The following is a 14700-nucleotide window of genomic DNA, read 5'->3' as shown; positions in this document are numbered from 1 at the left end:
AATCAGATTTACGTATCATTGCTAATTGAAAGGTGTGCCCGCGTTTGATGTGGCACGACCTTGAAAGACAATGCCAATTACCTAAATGCTATCCTGCTGTTTTAACCACATCCTGTGAGCGTGCTAATTGTTGGCACAAAACAATTTATGGCCGTTTTTTGTTTTGTCAATCAATTAATCAGGGCGTGTGTGTGCTTTTATTTTATAATACACATTGCTTAAATGCAATTAGTTTAAAACGCTGCCTAAATATCAGACGCTTAGAGATTATAGGAGAAGTTGTGTGACTACAAGGTCAACCAGTTGACCGGGTTCAAAGTATTTTTTGCAATGTGGATGCTACTCGTTTTAACTAATACTTAACTAATTATATCTCGCCCACAGCGTGTAAATTTCGCAGTAGCGCATTCCGGGGCATAAATTAATATCAGTTTGTAGTTACATATTTAGTTGTGCAATTATTGAGCACAACAAAAAAAATGTTCTATGCTAATGTCTTAGTAATGTCAAGTTAAGTGCACATATGAATAGTGCAATAGGCTAGCGAGAAGACAGACAGCTGACTGCTCATTTTTGTGGATTGTCATTTATATTCGGTGATTCCGCGATGTGGTTCGATCGATGCATTTTTGATCCAAATGCCAAAACGATTTTCAATATTTGAACAGCCAAGTAATTGAGCTCTTGTGGCTTTTGAGTGTTAAATAATGAACCCCAGCGGCCAGGGCTGTCAACCAGCTGGACGATTTCACACCGCCTGCGCAACGCTCGCCAATCAGCGACAACATTAAGAGCCCCCGGGACAACAATAGAAACAATGCACATGCATCAAGGACGCATCAAAAATATGAAAACTTTTTCTGAAATTTCAATTGTTGTTTTTGTTTTTTTATTTTCTTTTGTTTTTATTTTAAGTTTTTTCGAAGGTTTCGCCGGCGCGCGTGGGTGCGGTAATTTAAGTGATAACGTTTAACGACACGTCAGACGATTGACAGAGAGTTGCACAAATTCGCGCCCCATCCGACCAAAACAAACAAAACGCTCAAGAAATTAAAACAACACACAGCAAGAACAAAAACAATCATTCACACACACTCACACACACACTTGTGTCGCATCGGATGGCAACTCTGCTTAGTTCACTTCGTTTTTGGCGCGTTCTCCACTCGTGTGGCATTCGTCTCCAATGTGCCGTCGCCGTCGTTGTCGTCGCTTTGCCTAGCCTGGGACAATTCGCCGCTTCAGTTGTAATCGAAGTTTGAACCTGCGCGGTCGTGCTTTTTTTTTTGCCGCCTGGCTGCGCTTTAGCTGCCGCCCAAAAAAAGTAAAACACAAACACAAGAAGACGACAAAAACAAAGTAAAATTATTCAATTCGTAATTAGTAAAAACCCAAACAATTTGCAAAGACGCTTTTACTTTACTGTTGCGTGTCTTTCGTTTTCTTTTGTGTGTTAGTTGAGAAACTTGAAACATTTTTGTTTGTGTGCGCTGATCAAAGTTTTTAAGAAAATGTGCCAGCAGAACTTGCGAACAACAATAATAACAATTTGCCAAATTATTTTGTAATCCACCAACAATAACAATAGCAGACAGTTTGCCGGCCAGCAGCAGCAGCAATAAAAACAAACGCCAGCAGCAACAATAACACATACAAGCAAACGTAACAACGCATGCAACAGCTGCAGAGAAGCAGAACAACAACAGTTATAAGAATACTACGAACGAGAAGAAGAAGAAAGCTTAAAAGCCGGCACGTCTGCGTCGGCGTTGTAAGCTCAGCTTCAAACTACAAGCTCACCAACACAAACGTATTTGCTGCTGTGTGTGACCGAATGTAAAACGCAGGTAAGCTTTGCTTTATGCTCAGAGAGTGGGAGAAGAAGTGAGACAAACAGAGAGCAATGGCATTATCATTTGCATTGTCAACAGTTGGTCGCAATGAGCTTTTCACAGTGTATCAGTATGTGTGTGTGTGTGCTGCATCGCGGCATTTCCGCTGTTGTTTTTTTCTTAGCCAAAAATCTGCAGGCGATTTGTTATTGTTGTTGTCGGTGCTTGACCCACAATAATTAATTAACATGATGGTCTAGTCTAGTTATTTTTGTTTCAATTGAAGTTTAGTGTCAAGTCATCCTTGTTGTGGCGCCCATAAATACAACTGTGTCATTGACTTGTGGGCCAGCCACAAAGCTCTCTGTTGCAATTCAGATCCAATCTATAATTGCGCATTATACTTGACACATGTGTTAGCTACCTTTAGCTGACTCTATCACTTGCCACATCTTTGGTTTTTACCATTTTTAATTTTTCACTTCTCAGTTTTTTTTTTGTTGTTGTGTTATGAATCATCAATGAAGCGTTTTTTTTTGTTGTTTTTGCCCTGCGATCTTTGCCATGTGCTTTGAGCTTTGAGTTCCGTTTAACACTGGAAAATTGGAAAGTTGCAGTTCAGATTTTGAGAGTTGAATACTTTGACCCTGCGAAAGTATTTAGGCGCCCATTGAGCGTGCACTGAGAGAGTTGAACTTGCCTACAAATTGAGGTTGTAGTTAGTTATTGTATTTATGGATAATCTCATATATTTTCATGTAGCAATGCAAATTATTATATCTTAAATTTTTAACATCTACACATTAAATCTTGCATAACATCTAGCAAATATGAAATTTTGCATTATTACAAATTCAAAAATTTTTTCAAAAAAGCTCAGAGCTAATTTTTATTTTTTAATTTTATAAATAAAGAATATAGTTTTCATTTATCTGCGATTTCTTTGTTTCAAAATCGTCAAATATTTATTGCTATTGTTATTCAAAATTGCAATCGGTAAAAATTCTAGTGAAAATCAATTCAAGCTAATTGCAAGTATCTCGAAATTTTTGTGCAGTGTCGCTGTGACATTTTGAGCCACGCGCTTGACGTCTGTTTTGCTCTTGCAACTTTCTTGAATTTGATTTTTTGCCTTTTTTTTATTCTTTTTCTTTTTATTTTGTCGGTCGTTTATTATCGACGACGATCTTGGCAGCGACAATTCCGAAACCAGAAAAAAGAGTGCGACTTTGAGCCAAGTTCGACACCAAATGATGTCATTTTTTTGTTGTTTTGTCTTGGGGGCACTTGAAAAAAACCTAAAATTCTGATGAACGGCAAGATCACAACAATAATAGCAATAATAATAATAATAAAAATAATAGCTAAAATAATTATTGTCAGTCGCATTTTCTCCCGCTGAGCTTCGTCTTTTTATCTTTCTCTTCTTTCATTCATTTTCAGCGAGTTCTGCTTTTGTTTTTTTGTTGTTTTTTTTGGTTTTAATTTTATCAGTTAACCTCTGACTTTATGTTTTGCTAATTTAAGTTTAGTAATTACTTGGATACACACCGAAGCGTACACATTTTCACGGTATCAACAAACAAAGGCAGATAAAGTCAGTTGCGATAGCACGAGAGTCAACCTCATTTCAGATGAAGATACAGATAATTAGATAGATACCAAAAAAAATCAAGCACTTATCTCAGCTTAACTCAGCTCTTATTTCCAGCTGGATAAATTGATGCATAGTTGATTGTTTTCAATTAGAATGCGATTTGCATATATTATTATTATTATGTATTTCTTTTAATTGTTGCATCGTCACATATTATTATTATGTGTGTTTTTAATAGAATGTTTCGAATTTGCATTTATTCAGCATATTATTTTACGTTGCCAGTTCCAAAGAAACTAGTTGAACGAATTAAAGCTTTCAGAAGCAACGAGCATTGCAATTTGGTGCTTTTGTTTAGAAACAATCTCGCAATTCTTGAGAATTTGAGAGGCGAGCTATCAATGTTTTATGGACACTGCATAAACAGTGAAGCTTTGCTAAAGTGTATTAAATTAGATTGTGTTTTATCAAAATGGAATGTTATTTTAATTTTAATTAAAAGAATATTAAAATGGAAAATTCAAAAGTTTCTTTTCGATTATTTTAAATAAAAAACGGAAAAGTAATAATTCGCTTTCAATTTATATAAACAAATTAGTGTGGTATTAATTTTAAAATATACCAATTTAATATACCACAAAAATACTACAAGTATACCATATTCTATATTCGGTATATTGATTTAGTACTACCTTCAAAATATACCATAGAGTGCAAAATATACCAGATTGTAAGTAGGGTCGGAGATGCTTCCTTTTGCCTGTTACACACATTTCTTGGAGGTACATATTGATAATACACTTCTACCCTAAGGGCAGCGGGTATAAAAATGATGCTGGTTTGTCATAGTGCAGTTTTACTGTAGCTTTGGCGTGCAGCACCACTGATCTGAAATTTTTAAGACTATGTACAAATATCAAATTTCCGAAATCTGCAATTCTTTCATATATACTTATTTTGAGCAAATATGTAGAATGGAATTTTCTGTAGTAGCATTAGACGTGGGCGTAATTGGTTGCTCTTCTAGTTCGTATTTTGTTGTTGTTGTTTTCTTCAATTATGTTTGCGATCGTTGTTAGCGTTTTATTACTCAACGCAAAACACTGTTCTGTTACCTAGAACAAAGATAAGGCATTCAACAGATACAAGCAACAAATTCTTCTCAGATTGCAATAGAAAAAAGATAAAAAGAAAAAAAAAAACAACAACTGAAACAAATTATAAAACTCGATTTTCACAGTTAAATTTAACTGTGTTTTCATATAAATTACCAAGAAATTCTGTTTAACTCGTAGCCAAAAGGTCAGCGCAAAAAAAAATGTATAGAATGTTTGACTATAATAAATATTTGCAGAGCACTCACAGTGGGGAGAAAGAGACTAAAAAAGTATTTCTACATGAGGGAGTGCATTTTGATCTAAAGACACACATTGTGGTATGCAAACGAGTTGCGATGAGTCAGAAATGTGTGACAAAGTTGCAATCACTTCTTGATTGAACTATTTTGTAAAACTAGAGACGCAATAAATCAGAAAATGCTACTAAAAGGATTTCCATGGTAATGAACGTCTAAATTAGCAGCAAGCCTGGATTTAAATCGAGAATAGAATAGTTCGAGTTTGGACATTTGCTTTTAATCGAAAGTCAATCAGTTGCAGAAACTCACAACACACGTTCAACTTGTTATTAATGGGAATTGAAGTAGTTGAACAGATGCTAGACGGCGATGAGAAAGAAGTATTACGTATGAATTGCAATCAAATGGATCCATTTGATATGCTATCTAATTGTTAGCGGTTATTTGTGCACTCGAAATTGTGCATTGATTGACAGCAGCCAAGAAAGTGGCAAACAGAACATGAACTACTTGCAACTAGTGTAAATTTCCCCCTTTTTTTTTTTGAAGTGAAAGCATGGAAAGTGAATTGAACAATCGCAAAAACCCCGAACTCAGGAGTTTTGCGCCGCAGACAGAAGGACAATGCCTGACCATCGTGTTTCGGTCAGTGTCAACCCAAGTCGACCAATGTCGTGGCCGACGGGCAAAAAAAAAGTAGTACACACAATAAAAAAGAAAAAAAATCGAACAACTGTCAAAAGGTTGGAACATTTGCTGCATTAACTGCTGCCCCCAAATGGGCGGCACCTCGTTCTTGGCCAAACTAGCGAGTGCTCCCCCTTTTCACCGCTTCCCCGCGGTCGCTCACACTCTCACTCTCGCTCTCTCTCTGTCTCTCTTTGCTTGTCGCGGAGCTGAGCTGAGCTGACGAGTGGTCAGTTATTATTACAGTTATTGCGTCTACCCCTGACGTCCTGACGTCCGGCTCGCGTTTGGTGCTGTCCCAAGTCATGGCGTGTCCGCTCTGAATGTGTGTTTTTGTGCTCCTAATGGCTCATGCGCGACTAAATGCTTTGCTGTTTGACTAGTCGACCAAACTGACTGACTGCCTCACTGACTGACTGCCTCACTGACTGACTGCCTCACTATCCATATATCCGACTTGTGATTGCCTCACTAACCTTCCTGCCCGAATATTCGACTGCCTTAGAGGTTGACTGACTCACTCAATAGCTGACTGACCAACTGACCGACTGCTTATTATCTGTATATTCCATTTTGACAGACAATTTTTCTGATTTTCCAGAGTCAGAGACTAACTATATATCCGACCTCTGATTGCCTCACTAAGCTACCGCCCGAATATTTGACTGCCTCAGACCGATTGCCTTACTGACTATCCGACTGTCTCACTATCTTTTTATTCTATTTTGACTGACTGACTATATTTCTGATTGCCTAAAAGTCAGACTAACTGCCCGACTGCATCACTAGCTGTATACCCGACTTCACTGTGTTTCTGATTGCCTCACTAACGAATATTTGACTGCTGACTGACTGACCGACTGTCTTGCTGTCTGATCAATTGCCTCACTATCTGTATATCCTTTTTTGACAGACTATTTTTCTGCTTGCCTTGGAGTTAGATTTACTAGCTGACAGACTTACTGACGGCTACCTCAATATCTATATAGCCGACCTCTGATTACCTCACCAACCTACTGCTCGAATATTTGACTGACTCACTAACAAACTGACCGACTGCCTTACTGATGAACTGACTGCCTTACTAACTCTATATCCTATTTAGACTGCTCTTAAAGTCTGACTAACTTCCCAACTGCCGCACTGGCTGTACATCTGACATCACTATCTTTCTGATTGTCTCACCAACCAACCAAAGTTTGACTGCCTTATAGTCTGATTGACCGACTTTCTTACTCCCAGTTTTATTATATATTGCTTGCCTGTCTGTCTTACTTTCTCACTCACTGGTAATCTCCCTAAATCACTGACTGACTTAGAGACTCCTGACTATTTTTCGACAGACTGTATGAATTTGTGATGACTGCTTATACCTCAAAATTACTATCTCGCACCTTGACTGATTTACTGATTTCCTGACTGACTTTATTACTGATCTCATCGAAAGGGGAGGAAGGAAAGAGGAAGCTCTCTGAACGCCCGACTGCTTCAGCCTCTGACATTCTTATTTTTGGCCCACCCAATTGCCATAAAAACTGGCTCTCTCTTTGACTAACTAAACAACTGACTATCCGGCTAACTCACTGACATTATGACTGATTTCTTGACTGACTGACTTCATGACTGACTGACTTGCTGGCTGACTTTCAGACTGCCTGACTGACGGTCTGACTTCTTAACTGACTGCCCGATTTTTTGACAGCCTTACTTCCTTACTGCCTCACTTTCATACTGCCTGAGTTCCAGATTGCTTTATGGACTTCACTGCTTTACTGACGCACTCGTTACTTTCTGTTAGACTGACTTTTTTCCGGGGTATTCAAAAATCTTGTTACAGGACATCAGAAATACCCGCCTGACCGACTGATTTTACTACCTGAATTTCTGACTTTGGGTTAGCGTAACCAAAAGTCTAATCAAGCAGCTAACTGACCAAACGCCGGCCATCTGGTCGAGCAGGTTGCAGTCGAAATGCAAATCGCCTCGACCCAGACATGCATCCTATCAAAAAAAAAAAGAGGGGCAGTTCGCTCTTGGCCCTGGCCCAGGCCGAGAGCTGTTGCCATTTAAAGGAGGCGCCAGCATTGTGCTGTCGTGCCGCACGGAATGCTTAATTGCAATTTGCACTGCAATCCAATGGCAATATTGTCGACGAGACGCGGCTTCCCATGAAGTACACAACAGAAACTGAAACTAAGTAACAATTAACAGCTGCAGCTGATCGACTGATAGTTATACCCTGTAAATATTAGATAAAGTACACAGAACTTGTTGTGTGTCTTTGACGATAGTAATCAATAAGAGGCAATTACTAAAATGCGAATGAAATACCCTGTAAAATGTAAGGGAATATCAGGTTGACTATTTCACATATTTTTAAAGTTTGGTTTTAATTAAAATCTTAATAATTTAAGTTTTATAATGAGTGTTTGTGACATGCTTCCTCGCAAGTTGTCATACCCACTCTGCGTTGTGTACTGTGTATAGGGTATGAACCACAACTAAACATGGGAATATTGTCGATATAAGCCACAAATGAGAATGCGGGCGCTATGCTCGAATTGATTTACCGCAATTCCAATTGCACACAAACACACAAACACACACTAACATAAACAGCTGTTATGATAGACACACGTGTGTGCACATGTGTAAGTGTGTATGTGTGTGTGCAGTCCATTAATATAACGGTCAACTAACTGGACAAGCGCTGTCCAATTTGATGTGGAGTGGAGCCTTGTGTGTGGCCCACATTCAATGTCCGCCATTCACAATAAACATTGCCCTAGTCGACATTGTCAATGTCGCAAATGGATTGCCCTGAAAACACCGGTAACCGAGAAGACTTTGAACACTGTGGAACTGGGAGCGAATAAGAAGGAAGAAAAGGTGAAGATAAGAGAATGCAAAATAGGAAAATTGAGAATTGAAAGATGAAAGATGAAAGTAGTAGGGCACTAATAAGAAATGGAAATGTTAGGAGTTAAAACAAAACTGTAGAAGATGTGCTAATGAAAGAGAAAAGTAATGAATAGTAGAAGTAAAGAAAAATATTTAAAGGAAATACAAATATAATTTAAAGCAGAGACGAGGATGCATGAAGGGAAGTTGAAATAAAAGCAGGAATGAATTAAAACAAAACTATACAAGAGAAGGTAATGAAATGAAAATGAATAATAGATATAAAGAAAAATATTTGAAGCTAAAGGGAGAGGAAGTCCTGACTGCAATTAAGAATCGTTAGGAATTTCGATGGAGCTGAATGCACTAACTAAATCATAAAATAGTAAAGTAAAAATAATAAAAAAAAAAAATAATATTTTTTTGTAATAAGATTTTTGATCTTACAACTATTTTTTCATTCTAATTAATAAGAACTTGGGTCTTATATTCAATTATCTTGATGTGTTTTCGAACATTAAGATTTTCAGGTTCTTGACGCATTTTTGAGACCAAAACCTTTATTTTAAAAGTTTTTTCTATGTATATTCTTTAATTGTTGTTGTCCCCGGCAAAGACAAATCTTGCTATCATAAAAACACCGTTTTTAGCTTAAAGGTTTCTTACGCGCTGTTTCGCATCAAGACAATGCATCTCACACCAATGTGCGTGCCCAGATCCTTTTTAAAGGAAGTAATGTCTGAATATTTGTGTGTGTATTATTGTTGTGCTCCTGTTTTCCTTTTCGTATTTTATTTTATTGCTTTGGTAGCGGCATTTCTATTTGGTTTTTATTCTCTTTTTTACCACGCTGGTAAGGTCGTCGAGTTTGTCCCCCCACACGAAGTGGAGACATCCTTTTGTTATCTGCTGCTGTAAATCGTTTGTCAGTGCGAGGAGATTGTGCGGGTACCCAAAAAAAACGAGTCAGCCTTCCATTTCCTATTATTTTGCACCCTCCTAGGAAATGGCACGCAACTGTTTGGTTGGCGCACACGCATCACGCCAGCTGTGTAACCTCATTTGGAATGATTAGACAATCACTTGACTCGGCTTGATACAATTGCAGCACTTTTCACTTTTCAAATAGTTGAAATTTGTATGCAACCTTTTAGGCGACCTCTTTTTGCTGTAGTTTTCCCTTTCGTTGGCGTGCAAAACTCAACAAGTTGTTTGGCCACCTTTTCAGTCCGTTTAACGCACCTGTGCGTGATCCACACAACTTGCAACATACTTCAAGAGAGTGAGAAAGAAAGGGAGAGAGAGTTCAGGTCACCTCACTTTGAGTCACAGAACTATTGTGCTTGATTTTTTCGATTCTCATCCATTTTTAATGGCACACAAAACGCACAGCCAGAGTCCAACATTGATAATTGTCATTACCGCTTGCTCGTTCGGCTTGGCTCGGTGTGGCATGCTACATGTGTCCTGCTGTTGTTCGGTGGGTGGGGCGCAAAATTCAAGTTAATATTAATTGGTATGTAATTGCCTGAAATGGAAAGTTCTTATCGTCAGCTATAAAACATCGCTCAAGTGCACATACTTACAGCTTATCCAAGGTGTTCGCTTTGTGGACGCCATAAATATCAGATCCCTTGATTATATTTTCCGCAGCAAATTGATTGCTGTTCACGTTGACAAATTGGGTTGGAGTTACATTACTCAATTACACTTCATGCATTTGTTAATGCTGAAGACTTCATCAAATTGCAAAAGTGCAATAGTTTTATTAACTGCTGCGACAAATTATAGTTGAGTCTGTTACCTAAATTAAACGTAATCACAGCTGTAACTGCCACATTTTGCCTTAAAAATCTATAGAATTTTAATCAAACTCTCAGCAACCATGAGGCGTTCTCTATTGTCTTGAATGGTATAAAACTCTTTCACCTTAAGTCCAAGTCTTTTAATTTTATTATTACAAAGGCCAAAGCAGCCAGCTCTTAAATTTACGCTAGGTTATAAATTAATTTATAGTCTATGCCTTAAATAAATAAATCAAATTATTGCTTATAAAGTGTGATTAGAGAAATCATTTTCAAAATCAATTTTATTCAATTAGGTAAAATTAGCAGTTAATTTAATTAAAACATTTTTTTTTGTAGCTTAATATACTTTTTAGATCAGCTTAAATCAAGATTTGCAGTCTTCCCTTTAATCTGGATTAGAACATTCTTTAAGATTTGAATCTTAAAATAATATTCTTTGAATCTTAAAACGCAAATGTAGCAAACAAAGCATAACATTTAAGATTTCCTCAACCTATAAATCTTTTTTCGAGTTAAGATCGAAAAGAATGTTGAGTCAAGATTTACAATACACTCTTCAATCTACATACATAGATTTTTCTCTCTCTGTGTTAATTTATAATAATATTAAAATGTTCTACACTAGCAGTGCATTCATATTTGACGCCACTGTAAACGATGCTGTCCACTTGCTGCAGCCAACTTAACAAGTCGCAGCTTATGCACCCTACTGACTGACCGAAGCTAATTGCTATGTAACGCACACTGACTTTCAACTAGCGTCAGCGCCTTACATCGCAATTCCCTCATTGAATCGAGCGTTGTGAAGTGTGATAAGGGCAACGAGATGTTTAGACCGCGATACGAAACGTTGTGTGTAAATATTGACGGCAGCGTTGCGATAGCAGATCAGTGTTATGCTTTATTTACCGCAATTTTGAGTCACGATGTCAATTAAAATGCATTCACAGCAAACTTTCCTCCTTCTGCCTTTGGTTTTCCTTCTCGTCGAAAGTCCGGACTGCTTTTTGCTGTGGGAAACATTGACCTTCGTTGCACATTTTCCATTTCTATTTTCATTTGCAATTGAAAACTCTTAGCATTGGCATTTGAAGTGCAATGTTGAGTAAATAATTTATGCGAGTTTGATGGGTTGCTGCCTGTTTTTTGCTATTGCTTTTGTTGTAGTATTTTTTCAGCGTTAAACGCTCCAATGACGACGGCAGCGAGTTTTCCAGTCTCAGTCGCAGTCTCAGTCTCTGATTAAATTGCAAACGTTTGTAGTGTTAATTGCGTCAAATGTAAATTGAAATTGATGCAACACAATTACAAATACAAGCAAACATTTGATTTCACAATTGGCGCCACTGTGCGCCAATATATGTATGTTATATTCACAATCAGAACCCTTTGAGGCACAGAATTATGGCGTAATTACAAGAAAATTTCATGAATACCTCTAGTTTGTTCTTCTGGATTTTTCCAAAGAAATTTCTGTCTGTGTGTGTGTGGGAGTTGAAACACGCTGTCCTGTTCGATTGTGTCGCATGCTAACTGGGGATATAGTATGAAAATATTGTAGACAATATTCAAATTACGCATACGCCGCGTGTGACATGACACACAAATCCCGAAATTCGGGCGTAACTCGCGAGGCTCATTAAAACAAATGTATCACAAAAATAACCACACTTATAAATACACTTTAAAAGTGGGTAAATACATAAAAATATGTTTTCCCCTCTTCCCCCTCTCCCCTCCAAGTACACCTGATTACGCAGTTAATTACAAGCAGCAATGTTTAACCAAGCTAATCAACTACGGTTGTGTTTTTTTTCGAGGATTACGCATTTATTATAATTGCATAATGTTCGCTTAACGGGACGCGCTTAATGAGTTCCAATCGCAGTAAATGAAATCAAATCAAATCAATTCAAAACGAAGTGAAGCGACAAAGGGGGGAACGAGGTAATGTAATTGTAATCGCATCTTTAACAGCTGCAAGCTGTTCGACTTGCATCAATTAAACTGAATGAGTCTTCAACTCTATGCAAAAGCAAAAGCCAATCGAAGTTCCTAAAATAGACGACTACTTATTGCCACTTGATCGACGCCTAACTACCCTGTGTTCGTCTTGCAACATTTTTATAGCGGTGTGCATTATTAATCACTAGGAATTTAATCTACGAAGAAGGCTTTTTTTGCCATACAAAAGTATTTTTTGAATAACTTATTCTTATTATTTAGGAATCATGAATACCGTAGTTATTTTTGAATGTACCACGTGTTCGATTTATTACAATTATTAGATTTGTGTGTTAAAAATATTTCATATTTATTCATATTTCAGCTTTAGTATTGGGGATTCTTTTCTTAAACATTTTCAGTTTCCATATTCAAAATTTTATTGCATATGCAACTTTATTTGCTATTGTATTCCAAAATTTAGTTCAAGCAGCAATTTCCCTAATTTTTAAAAGGGTATTTTATTTTGAAAATAATCTATACTTTATCTGAACATTTGCTTTTGATTTATTATTTTTTTTTTTATTGCATACACAAATTTATTTATTATCTATTATATTCGAATACTTACTTCGTTACAATCGTTAGCCTAATTTTTACAGGGTATTTTTGATCGTGATTGTCTGACAAATTTGTTACTTAACAGCGTTGCGTGTACCGTTTATAGCTGACCCACAATGAAGCCTCGTCAGAGCACTTGCCTCATGACTCCCTGAGAGCCTGACGCCTTGCTCTGTTTTTTGTCTCACTTTCCCACGTTGCCCCTCTCTCTTTAGCACTTTCGTTTTGCCCGTCCGCTATCTCGCTATCTGTTTGTCTGTGTCTCCAGCTGCGTGCGTGTCTTTACTTATACTTAAGTATTTGCATAGTGTCTCATTTGTCGTTTGGTGTTTTTGGATTTGGATTTTCCCCATTTCCGTTTTCGACTCTCGTTTTCATTCCCCATATTATTGGGTTTTTTTTTGTTGTCCATGGTTTTCAAGCCGCGCTTACTGACCTCATGTGTGCATATATGTATATGTATGTGTATTTATGTATGTGTGTTTTTACAGTACTTATTTGTCTGTAAAAATTATGCCGCTAGTGACTCAATATTTCTGTTTCTGGAAGCTCGAAATCATTGCGAAAGTTTCGAGGATATCATAAAAGAGCTTATATAGTGAAATCTGTAACGTTTTTATTTCTGGATTAGCTTTCAGATATTTCTACAGTTTTTTAAATACATATAAAGCTATTCTTTAATTTGTGATAATCTTTTCTTAAAATGACCAATCGAATTTTGGAGTACGAAAGCTTAGGAACGGTTTTTTAATTAATATAACATACTTTTATATTTCATATACATACTTTTATATTTCATATATTTTTGCATTTTTTTTTTTTGCTGAAAATAAATTGATTGCGTTAAATTCATAAACAAGAAACATTTTCATTTTATGCTAGCCTCTGATCAAGCTGCAAGTAGTTGAATATCAGAGTAAAAGATTTTAGATTAAAAAAAAGTGTCTAAATTGTTGTTATTTGAAATATTTGACAGATTGTCTTTCTTAAACTATCAAATGTTTAAAAATTTGTACTTAATTTGATTTCCTTCGATTCAATTTTTGTTTTCATTCACTACATTTGAATACTTTAAGCAGTTACTTTGTCTAGTCTGTTTCTCAATGCTTTTCTAGGGTATTTGAGCTTATGGTTCACACAGATTTGCAATGCTTTGTTCACACAGCGGAACAAGCCAGCTGTCTCTGTCTCTCTCATTGTCTTACTCTCCTATGTTGTCTTCCCGTCTGTCAAGCGGACTCTCCTCTTTCACTGTCTTTCTGCTTGCGGTGCTCTTCGGTGCACTTGCACTCGCTGCGATCTCAGTGTATTTCGATGCCGCATTGTTTCGTTTTCATTTTCATTTCATTTGTTTTGCCATTTGTTTTGATTTACTTTGTGTCGCAGCAATTGCTTCTCTTCTCTCCCTCTCTCTCTCTCGCTCACTCTCGTTTTCTCTGGCGTATTGTGTCTATTTACCTGACATTTGTTTGTCTTTCATTTGCACACACACACACAGTGAGTCAGAAAAGTAAAGCGCTGGGTAATCGGTTAATCGGTTGCCCAAAAATACGCACAATTCTCCATTGTTTTGCTAATCATTTATTACAGTTGTTGTTGTTGTTGTTGTTGTTGTTGCTATTATTAATTCTCCATCAGTTTATTGTGTGCGCTTTGCAAATAAATTATGAAACATTGCGCGCACTTTTTATCGCAGCTCCCAAAATTGTCCCTTCACTTCCACATCCGGTAAACACAATTCTCTCTCTCTCTCTCTCTCTCTCTGTCTCTGTCTCGCTCTCAGTCTGCCCTCGTTAGTCACATTTGAATGCCTTCGATTTTAGTTACAGTAATTACGCTTTGGCAACAAATTAATTGTAATTGTGCCATTAAGTCCACTTCATACATTGTAGCGAGTGCTGACTGTAGCGTGTGTGTTTGTGTGTTTTTGTGTTTCCAATGACTGCAGCTTAA

The 14700-nt window shown here is 37.1% G+C and overlaps 1 protein-coding gene across 3 annotated transcripts in view; it reads left to right on the top strand.

The window, feature by feature from the left end:
* Nucleotides 1-1286: 1286 nt before the first annotated feature.
* Nucleotides 1287-14700, top strand: part of LOC132795465 (phospholipid-transporting ATPase ID) — a 40502-nt gene continuing 27088 nt past the window's right edge. For 2 of the 3 annotated variants that reach the window (XM_060806184.1, XM_060806181.1), the window contains exon 1: nucleotides 1287-1847. The gene's annotated coding sequence lies outside the window, so the exon portion shown is untranslated. The remainder of the gene's footprint in view (nucleotides 1848-14700) is intronic. The other variant, XM_060806183.1, reaches the window with a different exon arrangement.

This window comes from Drosophila nasuta, chromosome X, assembly GCF_023558535.2.
Source record: "Drosophila nasuta strain 15112-1781.00 chromosome X, ASM2355853v1, whole genome shotgun sequence".
Classification (NCBI taxonomy): domain Eukaryota; kingdom Metazoa; phylum Arthropoda; class Insecta; order Diptera; family Drosophilidae; genus Drosophila; species Drosophila nasuta.
The sequence above is the reverse complement of the archived record's forward strand: the minus strand, read 5'-3'. Positions and strand labels throughout refer to the sequence as shown.